This window comes from Choloepus didactylus, chromosome 9 (genome assembly GCF_015220235.1).
Source record: "Choloepus didactylus isolate mChoDid1 chromosome 9, mChoDid1.pri, whole genome shotgun sequence".
Lineage (NCBI taxonomy): Eukaryota > Metazoa > Chordata > Mammalia > Pilosa > Megalonychidae > Choloepus > Choloepus didactylus.
This window is the reverse complement of record NC_051315.1, coordinates 25,778,443-25,794,046: the sequence shown is the minus strand read 5'-3', so window position 1 is coordinate 25,794,046 and position 15,604 is coordinate 25,778,443. Positions and strand designations below refer to the sequence as shown.

General features: G+C 39.1%; 1 pseudogene; it reads left to right on the top strand.

Moving 5' to 3' along the window:
• Positions 1 to 15,113: 15,113 nt before the first annotated feature.
• On the top strand, positions 15,114 to 15,331 carry LOC119543881 (annotated as a pseudogene).
• Positions 15,332 to 15,604: the final 273 nt, after the last annotated feature.

The following is a 15,604-nucleotide window of genomic DNA, read 5'->3' as shown; positions in this document are numbered from 1 at the left end:
TGTCCCAAGCATATAAATATATTCACTAGAGACAATCTAGTAAGGTGGGCATATTTTAGGGCATCCAGCTTATATTCTAGTGGTATATATGTCTCTGGTGGGAAGGGAGAGTGGTTTCTCCAATATGGCACATATACAAGAGAACGGTGCTGCACGTAGAACATCTCCCTATGTTACCCATGGATTGAGAACTGCTGGCTAGTGAAGGCAATTTTACTCTGTCCCTTCTCTATGAAGGGAGCACATCCAGGGCTATGTGACCACTTCTATTGGTGACCCTAACACCCACAAACCACAGGCTGGGTTGGTTCCTCTAGAACCAAGTTCCTGGTGGCAGGCATTATTAAAACTCTTGACGCCAAATGGTACAACTCCACCCCTGGAGGTGATAATAGATGTCTTTCTGACTGACACTCCCGTTCAAGATGGCAGACTGAGAAGCTGCATATCAAATATCAGTGAAATTATAGTAAGGAAGAACAAAATGGAATGACCTTATAATAGTACTAGAAATGGGCAGAGTCCCTAAGCAATGTCAGGTATTGTGGAAAAGTGAACGCGACCACATTGACAGATAAACCAGAGAAGAGGAAAAGTCCAAAAGAAAGTTCCATGAGACATAGGGACTGTGCTCCCTGGAAGAACCCTGGAAAGGCTCAAGGCTAAGATTCATTAGGCAGGGAAAGAATGAAGGGCTGTAGTTTAATAACGTGAATAATTAACTTTAAAACTGTCTCCATAAAAGCAAAGCCAATTGGCCCCCTTAGATTCAACTATGAAAAATCAAAGAAGGAGTATTCTCTCCTGGCTAAAACTGGAAAATAAATTTTCTAAATAATTTGAGTGATCTATCCATGTAAGGTTAGGATTCCTAGTATAGGTGTGTGCACCTAAGTACAAAGCTTTCTTTTAGTAGAGAAGTACCCAGAACTTGCCATCAGCCCTTCAGTTCAAGAAGTTGTCTTTTGATCATTTAAGATAAGAAATAGATGCAAGCCTGGCAGAAAAAGTTCAGATCAACTGTTCAATTATCTATGGTCATCAGCCTCATCTTTTACTCATGATAGAAAATCAAATACAACCTGGCATTTGCAGAAGACAAGTGGCTTGATACAGAAATACCAAAGTGAATACACAATTGTTCAAGAGGAAAGTAGACATAATTCAGTGAAGATAATTCCAAATTTCAACTTCAAAGAGAATTGAAGATACTTATCTTCAATACAAAAGGGCTACTGTGGAAAAAAAGAGCACTGAGAGAACAAGGAAAGGTGTATAAAAACTAAATGTGTTCTTGACAAAATAGAAAATTCCAAAGAGATGATAAATGAAGTTGAGCAAGTTACACAGAAACTACAGCTAAAAGGAGTTAAAACTATGGAGAGAAATTAGATATACATTTAGATGGTCTATAGCTAATAAGAATTCCAATATTATGATTTAAAACCTAGAATATTTCCATTCAGATTAGAACACATGGAGTAAAAAAAACTAGTGAGGAGCAGGAAGAGGAGGAGACAATATACTGGGATGAGAGAAAGACAAAAGTCTTTAATTGATGACTAATGCAACAAGGTAGTATGAATGAAACAAGGTTGGCATCTATACACATTCTTATGAAAGTTCAGAACAAAATAGGATCCTAAAAGTTTCCTAAGAGAATAAGACAAAATCTCTACTGGCAAAGTAACAATAATTAACTTGCTATGAAACCCTTCGTCAAAAGTGCTGGTTGCTGAAGGGCAGTTGGAAAGTAACTTCAAAGTCATGAGAAAGATTCCCATGCATACCTATCAAGTCCTTCTCAGAATAGACAAAGTCAGGCTAAAGTAACAAGTGGCAACACACTTATGTCACATGCTCATCATGGATCCCTTTCTAGAACCTGGCTGTTCATGGCAGAGTGGAAGAGAACATCAAGAAAAATTGAAAGATGAAAGTGGACTTTGTCACATATGATTTAAAAGCCAGGCTATTTCAGTTGTATCATAAAGAAAGCATGGTTTCTTCTGACAGAGATAGATATGAGACTAGAAACCCTCAAGCAAACAAAGAGCTGTAGAAGAAGGTCATGGTTGAAAGATAAATATGTGGCATGCTCTGAACTGACAGAAAAATTTTTAAAAAAATTCATTTGATTTGATGTTGGAAACATTCACTTTTTATCAGTATTTTATACCATAGTGGATTACATTTTCTTTTTAGGGCATGAATCGTATTACTTGATCTTTGAAATACCATAATCAATTTTTTTTTTACATCAAAATGTTATTAATTGGCATTCAGATTTTTGGAATCTGAAGATACTGGTATCTGACTTAATTAAGATTTCATTGCAGAAATAATTATCATATCTTGATATTCCAACAATGGTACAGAAGAAAAGGGGGTTATAAGGGAGGGAGGTTAGAATATGGATATGAATTTCCTTCTCTTCTTTAGGTTTAAAGTTAATGGAACAGGAAATATTGGCAAAAACATTTTACATTATAAAGAAACCTGTAAAAGAACTTAAAGTGAGAATATAACCCAAACTCAGCACACAGGAAAATGTGGGTAGTAGTATAAATGACCTGAATTTTTAATCTTCCATGGCTGACTGAAAGAAAACTACCCTAATGTGATGTCAAGCAAAAGACTCATCCATATTATTGAAGTCTATTAGCCACCAGAAGTTTAAAGACACGTGTCAACTAGATATGGCAATAGCCTACTAGTTTTCCCATTGTGTATAATAGAACGTGCACATATTTTGTAATATTGATCAAGTTAGAACATATGTATGATAAATTTCAGGCAATTTTAAAGTAGAAAGTACCTACATGCTAAAACATAACAATACTTAGCAAAGTCACGAGGATTAAATGAGAATGATTTCCAAAACAATCGTCATACAGCAAACATACACAAAAGACAAATTCCCTTAGGTTTCCAAAATTTGTCTCATTCTAGTTATTCTGGTGAGTACAGTTTTCTTCCTTTATTACTCTCAGTTCTACTCGCAGGCCCCAGAAGAAATTATACTGCTCGTCAGAGTTCTGCCTTTGTTCTATTTTTCTGAAATAATTGACAAGTAGATACTCTACTTAACTAGAATATTCCCCTTGTTGAATCTTCCCTTTTATTCAATTGTACAATAAATGTAGGGAACCTATTTGGTGCCAGGCATTGTTCTAGGGACTGGGGTGCAGTCCATTCACATAGATGCTGACCACGGACGTACTGCTTCGAAGCAGCTTTCTTACCAACAGGGATGAGGCAATTTCAGGACAATGTGGCAACTTTTAGAACACAGGATTATTTCCTAGCCCAGCCAAGAGAGGTCTGGGGAGCTTCCAGGATAGGTGACATTGGAGTTGCTCTTGAAGGACAGGAAACTGGTGGTCAATATAGGGTGAAGAGTTAGGTATAGCTTTCCAGGTGGAGGGAGTAGTGAGCACAACGCATGGAAGCAAACCACATGAGCTTTTCAAGTAATATGAAGTGTCCCTACACCTAACCTAGAAGGGACCTACTGGGGAATAGAAGGATTAAGTCAGAGATGGATTGGCTTAATCATGACAGTTCATTAAACTAAAGGGTCTGAAGTTTATTCTGGAGCTACTACTTCTTAAAATATTAACTGGGTTTTGCAGCCCAAAGTAATCTGCTCCCTATCCAAGCCTTTCTAGGGCACAGACTCATGCTTCTGCCTCTTGAGCTGTGGCATGCATTTTTTCCACAATAATTACATTCCATGAGACAGACTGGTTCATTTGTATCCTCCCTGTAGGTTGGCATAGTTCCTGGTATACAGTGGTACTCAATGGCTAGTTGCATTAAAACATAACATTTCTTAAAATGTGAGAGGTCTGTGATAGTCTCCTTAAAATGTTAGAAAAATGGATAAAGGCAGTGTCAATATAGATATTTTTTCCCACGTGTATTTTGGGACCTCTGATTTTAGATTATTTCTGTCTTGGGGGCTGCTGAAATAGAATGAGAAATAAAATGCTACACTACTTTTTTCAGTTCGTTTTTACACTTAAGACTTTTCCTAAGTTCAAAATGTAAATGCTTTCATCAGAACATGCCTACATATTCAAGAATATCACCATAATATGAATGTTAAATAGCTTCTTGTTCTCATCAGTCCAGACTACCTTTTCCTTCTCAATTACCTGGGAAAAAGTCACCCAACAGGTGTATCACTGCAGTTACAAATTCTTGGTCACCACTGTCTTAGTTGCCTCATCTGCTCTAACACCACACAATGGACTGAACAGGAATTATTTGTCTTTCGGTCTCAAAGGCTAGAAGGCTTGTTTCCTCCACAAGTCGGTACCATCCTGGTGCTGGTTTGCCCCTTTGCCTGGCTTTCCCGTCCCATGGCCATGTCTTTTCTCTTCCAGGTTCCCACTGACTTCTTCCCCCCATTACCTTCTCCTTATAAGTCCCCCAGTCATCAGAGCAAGACCCCTCCTGGTCAGTTAGCTATACCTTAACTACAAAGTCTTCAAAATGCCCTATTTACAGTAAATCCCTGTCCCTGTGGGTTTGAATTAAGATCAAGAACTGTCTAAATTGAGGTATATACTTCAACCTACCACACCAACCTCAACCATTCTGCTCAGTTTCTACTCAACGCTATCCAGTTTACATACACAATACAAACCTTTTCTTCTTTCTTTAATCCTTTGATTCTAACAAAAATCTGGCCTTTTTGAGGAAACAAAATGCCATGAAAGCGTCAGATCTCCTGCCCCTGAACCCATCCATTCTGCCTTGCCTCTGATCAGAATGAAGTGTAGTCCCTCTCCAGGCTAAGACCAGTCTTCCCTGTGGTACTCAGATGCCTCCTTAGAACTCTTTTTCTTCTGTTTTGAAACTTTGGCCTCTCTTTCTCTACCAACTTTCCCACATTCGCTTTTCAATATTCTCCCTCTTACCTGTTAAAAAACAAAATAAGCAAAGAAAAAACCCACACACAAGATATCCTTTACCAAACTTTCGCTTTTTACTATATTCTCTGTACTCTCTCTCATAATCAAATCCACTTGAGTTTTCTATACTGTCTTTGGTTCCTTAGCCCTTGCTCATGCCTGAATCCAATCTAGCTTACCTTACACTGTACAGGAACTGCTTTTACTTGTAGTGTCATCAATAACCTCCTTGTCACATAACTCAGTCAGACTGACTGGTTCTCTCATAAACCTAACAACATATGTTACTTATAAAGAGCATCTGACACTGACACCACGCATAACAGAATTAGCACAGTAGGTCCCAACTGCTTATCCTTGGAAAAGCCTGATGACACCATTTTCCTTTGGCTGGTATCTGGGAACTTGGGTTTCTTGAGGGTTCCTACCATCCCTGGAACTGCTAAGAGTGACTCACCATGCTCACACTGTACAGTGTTTATTCTGACACCTGCTTTCCTTCGGAGAGACTGGAACTTTGGTGTTGTGCTATGCAGCCGGTGCCTATGTAACTAGCTTCCAATAAAAACCATGGACATCGAGTCTAATTAGCTTTTCTGGTTGACATTTCACAAATGTCACACCTCATTGTTCAGAAATTAAGCATATCCTGCATGACTCCACTGGAAGATAATTCTGGAAGCTTGTTCCTGGTTTCCTCTGGAATTCAGCTCATGTACTTTCCTAATTTTGCCTTGTATTCTTTCATTGTAGTAAGTCATGTGTATGACTATATGCTGAATCCTTAGAGTCCTCCTGGGGAATAACCAAAGTTGGGGATGGTCTTAGGGACCCTGACATATTCATTCCTTCTTAAAACTCTCTCCAAGAGGGTATAGGGATGGAGGTGGGCAGGTATCGACAGACAGCTATCTCAAAGATACTGTCTAAAACAAAGGTTCTGAGGCTCCAGACGCTACCGGAGCACTGTATAGTCTCCAAGGAAGAACAGGACCAAGAGGCAGATAAATTGTGGTAAAGAAACTGTGAATGAGCCACTCTGCAGATTGCCCATCCCTGATTCTCAAGGCAAGATGCCTCGGGACCCATCCTTGGCTGGCTGCTTCAGATAGAGCGGAACATGGAAACTCTCTTTCCCAAGAATTGGGGGGGAGGGGGCAGGAGAAGAACATGACTGCAAACTGATAAATGTAGATTACCACATCCTGGCTCTGACTGCTGTTTCAGCCCACGCTGGACCAGGACCACCACAGCCGTTGTTTGAACCCCACTCCCAACAGGCGTGAAGGTGGTGGAGGTGCAAAGACCCAGGACCTCCTTAGGGCTGCAGGTAACAGTTTGCTGAAGAGCACCATTAGCTGGGCAGGCCAGCAAAGTACAGCTTCAGGGTGCTGTCAAAACTGCTTCTGGGCATCTTTCCTGACCTTCTCCCCAGGGCTCTTTGGAATTTCTCTACATGCTTCCATGGGTCCCTGGGCAAGTGAGGAGGGGGGACAGAGAGATGGGCAGAGAATGAGGAAAAAAAAAAAAAAGCAAACCAAAAACAGAAACCAGAACAGATCAAGATTCCCAGAGAAGGAACAGGGGAAAGGGAGCTTTTTCCTGGGAGTGAATAATTGCACATATGTTTCACACTTAAACACTGTACCACATACTCAGGATAAGAATCAAATCAAGAGCTGAAAAAAATCTGATCAGTTAAACACAGGCAATTCTAAAGGTCTGGAATAAGTTAAACCAAATATCAAAGAGCCTTAACACAAAGCCAATCAACAATAACACCCTAGGCAAGATAAAGAAACTGAACTTCAGAGTAAACTCATCAAGATAATCAGATGTCTAGACAGTAGTATAAACTGCAATCCATACTAAGAAATAGGAAGACATGGCCCAAAGGAACAAATTAAAACTTTGGCAGAGACACAGAATTTGAAACTAATCAAAGATGGTCAAACAAGTTCCCTAAGTCAATTCAAGGAGATGAAGGAGAATGTAGCTAAAGAGACGAAGGCTATTAAGAGGACACTGGATGCACGTAAGGAAGAATTTGAAAGTACAAGAAGAAATAACAGAAATTATAGGATTGAAAGGCACAACAGAAGAGATTAAGAATACCGTACAGACATACCACAGATTTGAGCAGGCAGAAGGAAGAATCTGAAAACTAGGAGAGAAGACAATCAAAATCTTACAGAGAGAAGAAGAGATAGTTAAAAGAACAGGGGAAAAAAAAAAAAAAACTCAGCAGCATTTGAGAATTGAATGAGTATGAAGCACATAAACATATGCATCATGGCTGTCCAGAAAGAGAAGAGAAGGGAAAAGGGGAAGAATAATGGAGATAATTATGACCAAAAACTTGGCAACACTTATGAAAGACAAAACATACATGTCCAAGAAGCATAACATACTCCAAACAGAATAAATCCTAATAGAACTACTGAGACACATAGTAATCAGAATGTCAAATGCCCAAGATAGAGAATTCTGAACGCAGCCAGAAAAAAATCAATTCATCACATATAAGGGATCCCCAATTAGACTAAGTGACCATTTCTCATCAGAAACCATGAAGGTGAGAAGGCAATGGTATGATATATTTAAGGTACTGAAAGAGGAAAAACTGGTAGCCAAGAGTTCTCTATCCAGCAAAACTGTCCATCAAAAATGAAGGAGAGCTTAAAATATTAACAGATAAAAACAGTTCATCAACCAGAGACCTACCCTACAAGAATTACTAAATAGAGTTCTGTAGGCTGAAAGGAAAAGACAGAGGAGGCCTAGAGGAGAGAGTAAAACTAAGATTACCAGTAAAGGTAACTCAAGGATAAAAACAGAAACAAAGATATGTTATATATATAAACATTAAAAGATAAAATGTTTGAAGTCTGTACTGCCTTTACAGTAACACTGAATGTTAATGGATTAATCTTAAAAGGCACAGATTCACAGAATGGAAAGAAAACAAAAACAAAAATGTATCATCCAACTCTATGCTCTCTACAACATGCTCACCTTAGTCCCAAAGACACAAATAGTCTGAAAGTGAAAGGCTGGAAAAAGGTATTCCACACAGACTGTAACCAAAAAAGAAATGAGGTAGCTATACAAATATTCGGCAAACCAGACCTAAAATACAAAGCTGTTATGAGACAAAGGACACAATATATTAATAAGGTGGCAATCCAAGAAGAAGTAAAAATCAACTATTTATGTACCTAATCAGGATCCTGCAAAATACATGAGGCCAAAACTGGCAAACGTGAAGGGAAAAATAGACATCTCTACAATAATATTGGAGATTTCAATTCACCACTCTCATCAATAGAGCATCTAGACAGATGATCAATAAGGAAATAGAGAACTCTAATAACATGACAAATGAACTAGACCTAACAGATATATACAAAAAATTACACCCCAAAACAGCAGGATGTATATTCTTAACTGCCCATGGATCATACTCCAGAGTGGACCACCTGTTGGGTCACCAAACAAGCCTCAATAAATTTTTAAAGACTATACAAAGCACATTCTCTGACCATAATGGAATGAAGGTGGAGATCAATAACAGGCACAGAACTGGAAAATTCACAGATCTATGCAACTTACATAATACACTCTTAAGCAATCAGTGGGTCAAATAAACTGCAAGGGAAACCAGTAAATATCTTGAGACGAATGAAAATGAAAACACAACATATCAAAACTTACAGGATGCAGCAATGACACTGCTGAGAGGGAAATTTATAGTCCTAAATGCCTACATTAAGAAGGAAGAGTGAGCTAAAATCGAAGACCTAACTGCACAACCGGAGGAACTAGAAAAAGAACAGCAAAATAATCCCAAAGCAAGCAAAGGGTAAGAAATAAAGATTAGAGCAGAAATAAATGAAATTGAGAAAAAAAATCAGAGAATTAACAAAACTATAAGTTGGTAGTTTGAGAGGTCAATAAAACTGACAAACCCTTAACTAGACAGAGAAAGAAAATAAAGATGCAAATAAAGTCAGAAATAAGAGAGTGGACATTACTACTAATGCTACAGAAATAAAAAGGATCATAAGAAGATACTATGAACAACTATATGCCAAGTTAGAAAACCTTGATAAAATGGACAAATTCCTAGAAACAAACAACCCTACACTGACTCTAGAAGAAACAGAAGACCCCAACAGACCAATTACAAATAAATAGATCGAATAAGTCATCAAAAACTTCCTAGGAGCTGAAGACTAGATGGCTTCACAGGTGAATTCTACCAATCATTTGAAGAAGAATTAACACCAACTCTGCTCAAACTCATCCAAAAATTATAAGAGGAGGGAACACTACCTAACTCATGCTCCGAGATCAACATCACCCTAATACCAAAGCCAGATAAAGATGCTACAAGGAAACTACAGACCAATGTCTCTTATGAATATAGATGCAAAAATATTCAATATACTAGCATATCAAATTCAACAGCACATTAAAAGAATTATACACCATGATCAAGTGGGTTTTATCCCAGCATAAAGATTACTGTAATACACCACATCAACATAACAAAGAGGAAAAACACATGATCCTTTCAATTGAGGCAGAAAATGCATTTGACAAAATTCAGCCTCCTTTCGTAAGTTTTTTTTTTTCTTTTTTTTTTTTCCAGAAGTAGTAATAGAAGGAAACTTCTATGATAAAGGGCATTATAAAGGACATCTATGAAAAACCCACCCCTAACCTCATAGACAATGGTGATATACTGAAAGCTTCCCCTCTAAGATCAGGAATAAGACAAGGATGTCCACTGTCACCCTTTATTCAATCTTGTGCTAGAAGTCCTAGCTACAGCAGTAACACAAGAAAAAGAAATAAAGGGCATCCAAACTGGAAAGGAAGAAATAAAACTTTCACTACTTGCAGATGACATGATCCTACCTATAGGAAGCCCTAAAAAAATCTACAACAAAGCTACTATAGTTAATAGATGAAATTCAGCATACAAAAGCAACATGCAAAAATAAGTAGTCTCTATGCACTAGTAATGAGCAATCTGAGGAGGAATTTGAAAAATAAATTCCATTTACAATAGCAACTAAAAGAATCAAAAGCTAGGAATAAACTTAACCATGGATATAAAGAGCTTGTACCAAGTAAATTATGAAACATAGCTAAAAGAAGTCAAAGAAGATCTAAATAAATGGAATGATATTCTGTGTTCATGGCTTGGAAGACTAAATATTAAGATGTCAATTCTACCCAAACTGATTTATGGATTCAATGCAATTCCAATCCAAATTCCAACAACCTAATGTGAATAAATGGAAAAGCCAGTTATAAAATGGACTTGGGAGAGATATCTCAGGGGATGGAAGAAGATGGTGGCATAGAGACGAGTGGACGTTAGTCTCCCCAGAGCAACTAATAAACAACCAGGAACAATTAGTAAATGATCTGGAATAACTGCTGGGGGACAACTGTGACTGTACACACATCATGCACCAACCTGGACTGCAGCATGGGATCTGTGAGTAGAAACTGCAGATGGGAGCCAGAAGCCCCCTTCCACACAGCAATACAAACTGCAAAGCCTTGCTGAGATAGAGAGCAGCACTCTCTGAACAAGTGAATATAACTCAGGCCACCTCCAAATGGGGTTTTAATTGACAAATGTGGACTGCTTAATGCAAGCTGCAAATCTCCAACAAGCAGACAGAGGCTTTTAGTGACAACTGACCTTGAAGACCCAGGGGACTTCTCTGTCTCGGGAGGGGGAGCAGAGAGAACCAGGTACTATCTCTGGCCACTGGGTGAAACTGGGGGCCATGGACTGACCCTAAAAGGGGAGCTTTCTGTCCCTTTTTCTCTCTCTCAACCTGAGTGGCTCAGTGGAGAAAGCCTCAGTGATTTTCAGTTTGCAGTGCTCTGACCCAGACAAGGGTAGAGATAGCTGAGTCAGAGACAAAGAACCTATTTAAATGCAAATGAAAATTCCCTAGGGGGTGTCTCCTCCCTAAGAGGAAAGAGGTGGTGCCCAGCTCTACTACCTACCTTCCATTGAGAACCAGACCCCAGAGCCTGGGGGAAACAGTCAAACAAGAAATAACTTAAGCTGAGAATTGAAGAGGCCACACTTCCTTATACCAGTCAGGAGTGACAGGCTGAAAGGCACCACCCGCTGGGCAGGTTAGGAAAAGCACAGTGCCTTGAGGCCCCACAGGGAAACCCAGTGCTGAATATTTCCTCCTTCTGAGACAAGATCCAGTTCTGGTCTGGGAAAACCTGATTGGGATAACCAAGGAAAACAGATGCCTAGACAACAGAAAACTACAACCTATACTATGAAAAATGAAGGTATGGCCCAAAGGAACAAATTTACACTTCAACTGAGATACAGGACTTGTAACAACTAATACTAAACCAATGCAAAAAGTTTAGGGAATATATGGCAAAAGAGATGAAGTATATAATGAAAACACTGGGCATACAAAAGGTAGAAATTGAAAGTTCAAAACACAACTGGCAGAATCTATGGAAATAGAAGGCACAACACAAGAGATGAAAGACACAATGGAGACATACAACAGATCTCAAGAGGCAGAAGAAAACACTCAGGAACTGGAGAACAAGACACTGAAAGCCTACACACAAAAGAATAGATAGGGAAAAGAATGGAAAAATATGAGCAACGTCTCAGGGAACTGAATGACAACATGAAACACTTGAATGTATGTGTCATGGGTGCCCCAGAGGGAGAAGAGAAGGGAAAAGGGGCATAAGCAATTAATAGAGGAAAAAATCAATGAAAATTTCCCATCTCTGAAGACATAAAATTACAGATCCAAGAATCACAGTGTACCCCAAACAGAATAGATCTGAATAGGCCTATACCAAGACACTTAATCAGATTATCAAATGTCAAAGATAAAGTGAGAATCCTGAAAGCAGCAAGAGAAAAGCGATCCATCACATACAAAGGAAGCTTGATATGACTATGTGCAGATTTCTCAATAGAAACCATGGAGGCTAGAAGGAAGTGGTGTGATATATTTAGGATACTGAAAGAGAAAAACCACCAACCAAGAATCCTATATCCGGCAAAACTGTCCTTCAAATATGAGGGAGAGTTTAAAATATTCTCTGACAAACAGACAATGACCGAGTTTGTGAACAAGATACCTGCTGTACAGGAAATACTAAAGGGAGCACTAAAGACAGATAGGAAAAGACAGGAGTGATAGGTTTGGAGCACAATTCTGGTGATGGTAGCACAGCAATATAAGTAAACTGAACAAAGATGACTGTGAGTATGGTTGAAAGAGGAAGGTTAGGAGCATGTGGGATACCAGAAGGAAAGAGGAAAGATAAAGACTGGGACTGTATAACTTACTGAAACCTAGAGTGCTCAAGAATAGTGATAAAATGTACAAATATGTTTTTTTCTTGAAGGAGAACAAATGAATATCAACCTTGCAAGGTGTTAAAAATAGGGAGGTATTGGGGGGAAAATACAATCAATGCAAACTAGAGACTGTAACATTGTATTATGCTTCCTTTAATGTAACAAAGGCAATATATCAAAGCTAAATGCATATAAGAAGGGGACATAAGGGAGGGGAGGCAATATATCAAAGCTAAATGCACACAGGAAGGGGACATAAGGGAGGAGTATGGGACTCTTGGCATTGGTAATATTGTCTGACTCTTTATTCTACTTTAGTTTAATACTATCTTTCCTTTTGTTACTTCTCAGCTATCATGTTTTTCCCCCCTCTTTATTTTTTCTTTTTCTTTTGTCTACCTTGACTCTTCCTCCTGCTTTGTGGAAGAAATGGAGATGTCCTAATACACACAGTGGTGGTGGTGAGGAATACATGATTATGTGACTATACAGGGAACCATCAATTGTTTGTTCAGGATGGAAGGTATGGTGTGTGTTCTAGTTTGCTAATGCTTCTGGGATGCAAAATACCAGAAATGAACTGGCTTTTATAAAAGGGGTTTATTTGGTTACACAGTTAGTCTTAAGACCATAAAGTATCCAAGGTAATGCATTAACAATCAGGTACCTTCACTGGAAGATGGCCAGTGGCACATGGAAAAACCTCTGTTAGCTGGGGAGGCACATGGCTGGTGTCTGCTCCAAAGTTCTGGTTTCAAAATGGCTTTCTCCCAGGATGCTCCTCTCCTAGCTTCTCTGGAGAAAGAGTCTGCTTTCAATGGCCATCTTCAAACTGTCTCTCATTTGCAGCTCCTCTCTCAGCTCCTGTGTCTGAGCTTTTACAGGGCTCCAGTGAACTAACCAAGGCCCATTCTGAATGGGTGGGGCCACAACTCCATGGAAATTACCTAATCAGAGTTATCACCTACAGTCGGGTGGGTCACATCTCCATGGAAATAATCAAAGAATTACAATCTAATCAACACTAATATGTCTGTCCACACAAGGTTGCATCAAAGATAATGGCTTTTGGGGGGACATAATTCATTCAAACTGGCACAGCGTGTGAACAAAACTGTCTTAAAAAATGGGTTGAGGAAACCTTGAGGGAACTATATTGAGTGAAATAAGTCAGATACATAAGGACAAATATTGCAGGGTCTCAATGATAAGAACTAATTATAATATGTAAACTCATAGACAGAAAATATAAGTTACCAGGATATAGAATGAGGCTAAAGAATGGGGAGCAGTTGCTTATTATGAGCAGAATGTTCAACTAGGGTGAACTTAAATGTTTGGAAATGGACAGAGACGACGGTAGCACATTGTGAGAGTAACTAACAGTGCTGGATGGTGCGTGAATGTAGTGGAAAGTGGAAGCTCAGAGTTATGTATGTCACCAGAAGGAAATTTGGAGGTTAAAAGATGGGGATGTATAAAACAGTGAACCTTGTGGTGGGCAATGTCCGTGATTAACTGTACAAATATTAGAAATCTCTTTCATGAACCAGTACAAATGTATGACACTATAACTAGAAGTTAATAATAGAGGGGCATGTAGGGAAAAAATATACCTATTGCAAACTATATACTACAGTTAGTGGTATTTTAACATTCTTTCATCAACAGTAACAAATGTACTATACCAATATTGAGTCAACAATGGAGGGGGGCTGGTTAGGGGTATGGGAGGATTTGAGTTTCCTCTTTTTGTCTTTATTTCTTTTTCTGGAGTAATGAAAATGTTCTAAAAATTGAAAAAAAGTTAATTGTAGGTGATGGATGCACAGCTGTATGATGGTACCGGAGGCAATTGATGGTACCCTTTGGATCTTCGGATAATTGTATGGTATATGAACAATCTCAAAAAAAAAATTGTACTTGGAATGACAGCTGAATGAATAGCAAGACTTGGACAGAGCTAAGCACTAGAACAAAACACCGAGGATCCAGCGGCTGGAGGCCTGATCCTTGCCTGGGGGATGGCTGCAGACTGGGGCCACTGGGGAAATCCTCCTCTCCAAGTGGAGTCACAGCTACACACTGAGCAAGATATTGGCTGGCAAACTGTGGGCACAGGAACCCCGCAGCTTCAACCTCCAGTCAGATGCTGCTGGGCTCCAGGAGGTACACAGCTTCTGAGGACTATTAACTCACCAAACAGCACCATTTTCTGGGTAAGCCAGAAACTGCAGAAGAACTTCAGGGCTTTTCAGATCCTCTCCAGACCCTATCCCAGGCCCACTGGAGCTGGTCAACGTACCTGCATGGGTACTCGGCCCTGTTTTGCCTGAGAAATTCAGACAACCCCACTGTCAAAGCTGTGCCCTAATACAAACCTAGGCAACACCTAAACCCTAGACAAGAAAGAATTCTACCTTCACAATAGACCCATCAAGACAATCAGATGACCAGACATCAGCAAAAAATCACAGGGCATACTAAAACTCAAGAAGAAATAGCCCAGTCAAATGAACAGATCAAAAAGTCAGAAGAGATACAGAATCTGGAACAGGTATTCAAAGATGTGAAAAAAATCCATCTGAATCAATGCAAAGATATGAAGGAAAATGTGTATAAGGAGATAAAGGATATTAAGAGCCCACTACAAGAACATAAAGAATAATTTCAAAGAAAAAATATAAAAACAGATATTATGGAAATAAGAGACCCTATAGAGGAAATTAAAAACATACCAGAGTATATGCACCTTCCACCTGGGCCTAGAAGGGTGATGTGACTGGTATTTCACTGGCCTCACTATGTCTGACATTTTCAATTTTCACTGTTTCTCGACTGTAATCTTGCTGCTTATATGTACTTGTGCTTATATCTGAACTTTGGCACCCAGCCTCCTGGACAGAAATAAAATTGGTCTGTTGGGCATATTTTGAAAGTGTGGCAGAATTGGTGAATGAAAGGCCCTTATGTCGCAGTGCGCTGTATAGTGATGGCCTTCAGTATCCTGTTCATGCAATAGCTTGGAACAATGCCAGAATTTAACTGCCATCAGATTTCAAACTGAAAAAGGACTTATATGCAGAAATGTCTTCTGTTGTATCACATACCAGTTTTTAGTGAGGTTTCTCTAAGACACATAGTAGAAATCAAAATTGGTAAATTACTCAAGTTCCTTACACTGTGATGGGTGTCCCAGAAGGAGAAGGGAAAAGGGTCAGGAAAAATATTTAAAGAAATAATGGCTGAAAATCTCCCAACCCTTATATAAGACATAAATGTGCAAATCCAAGAA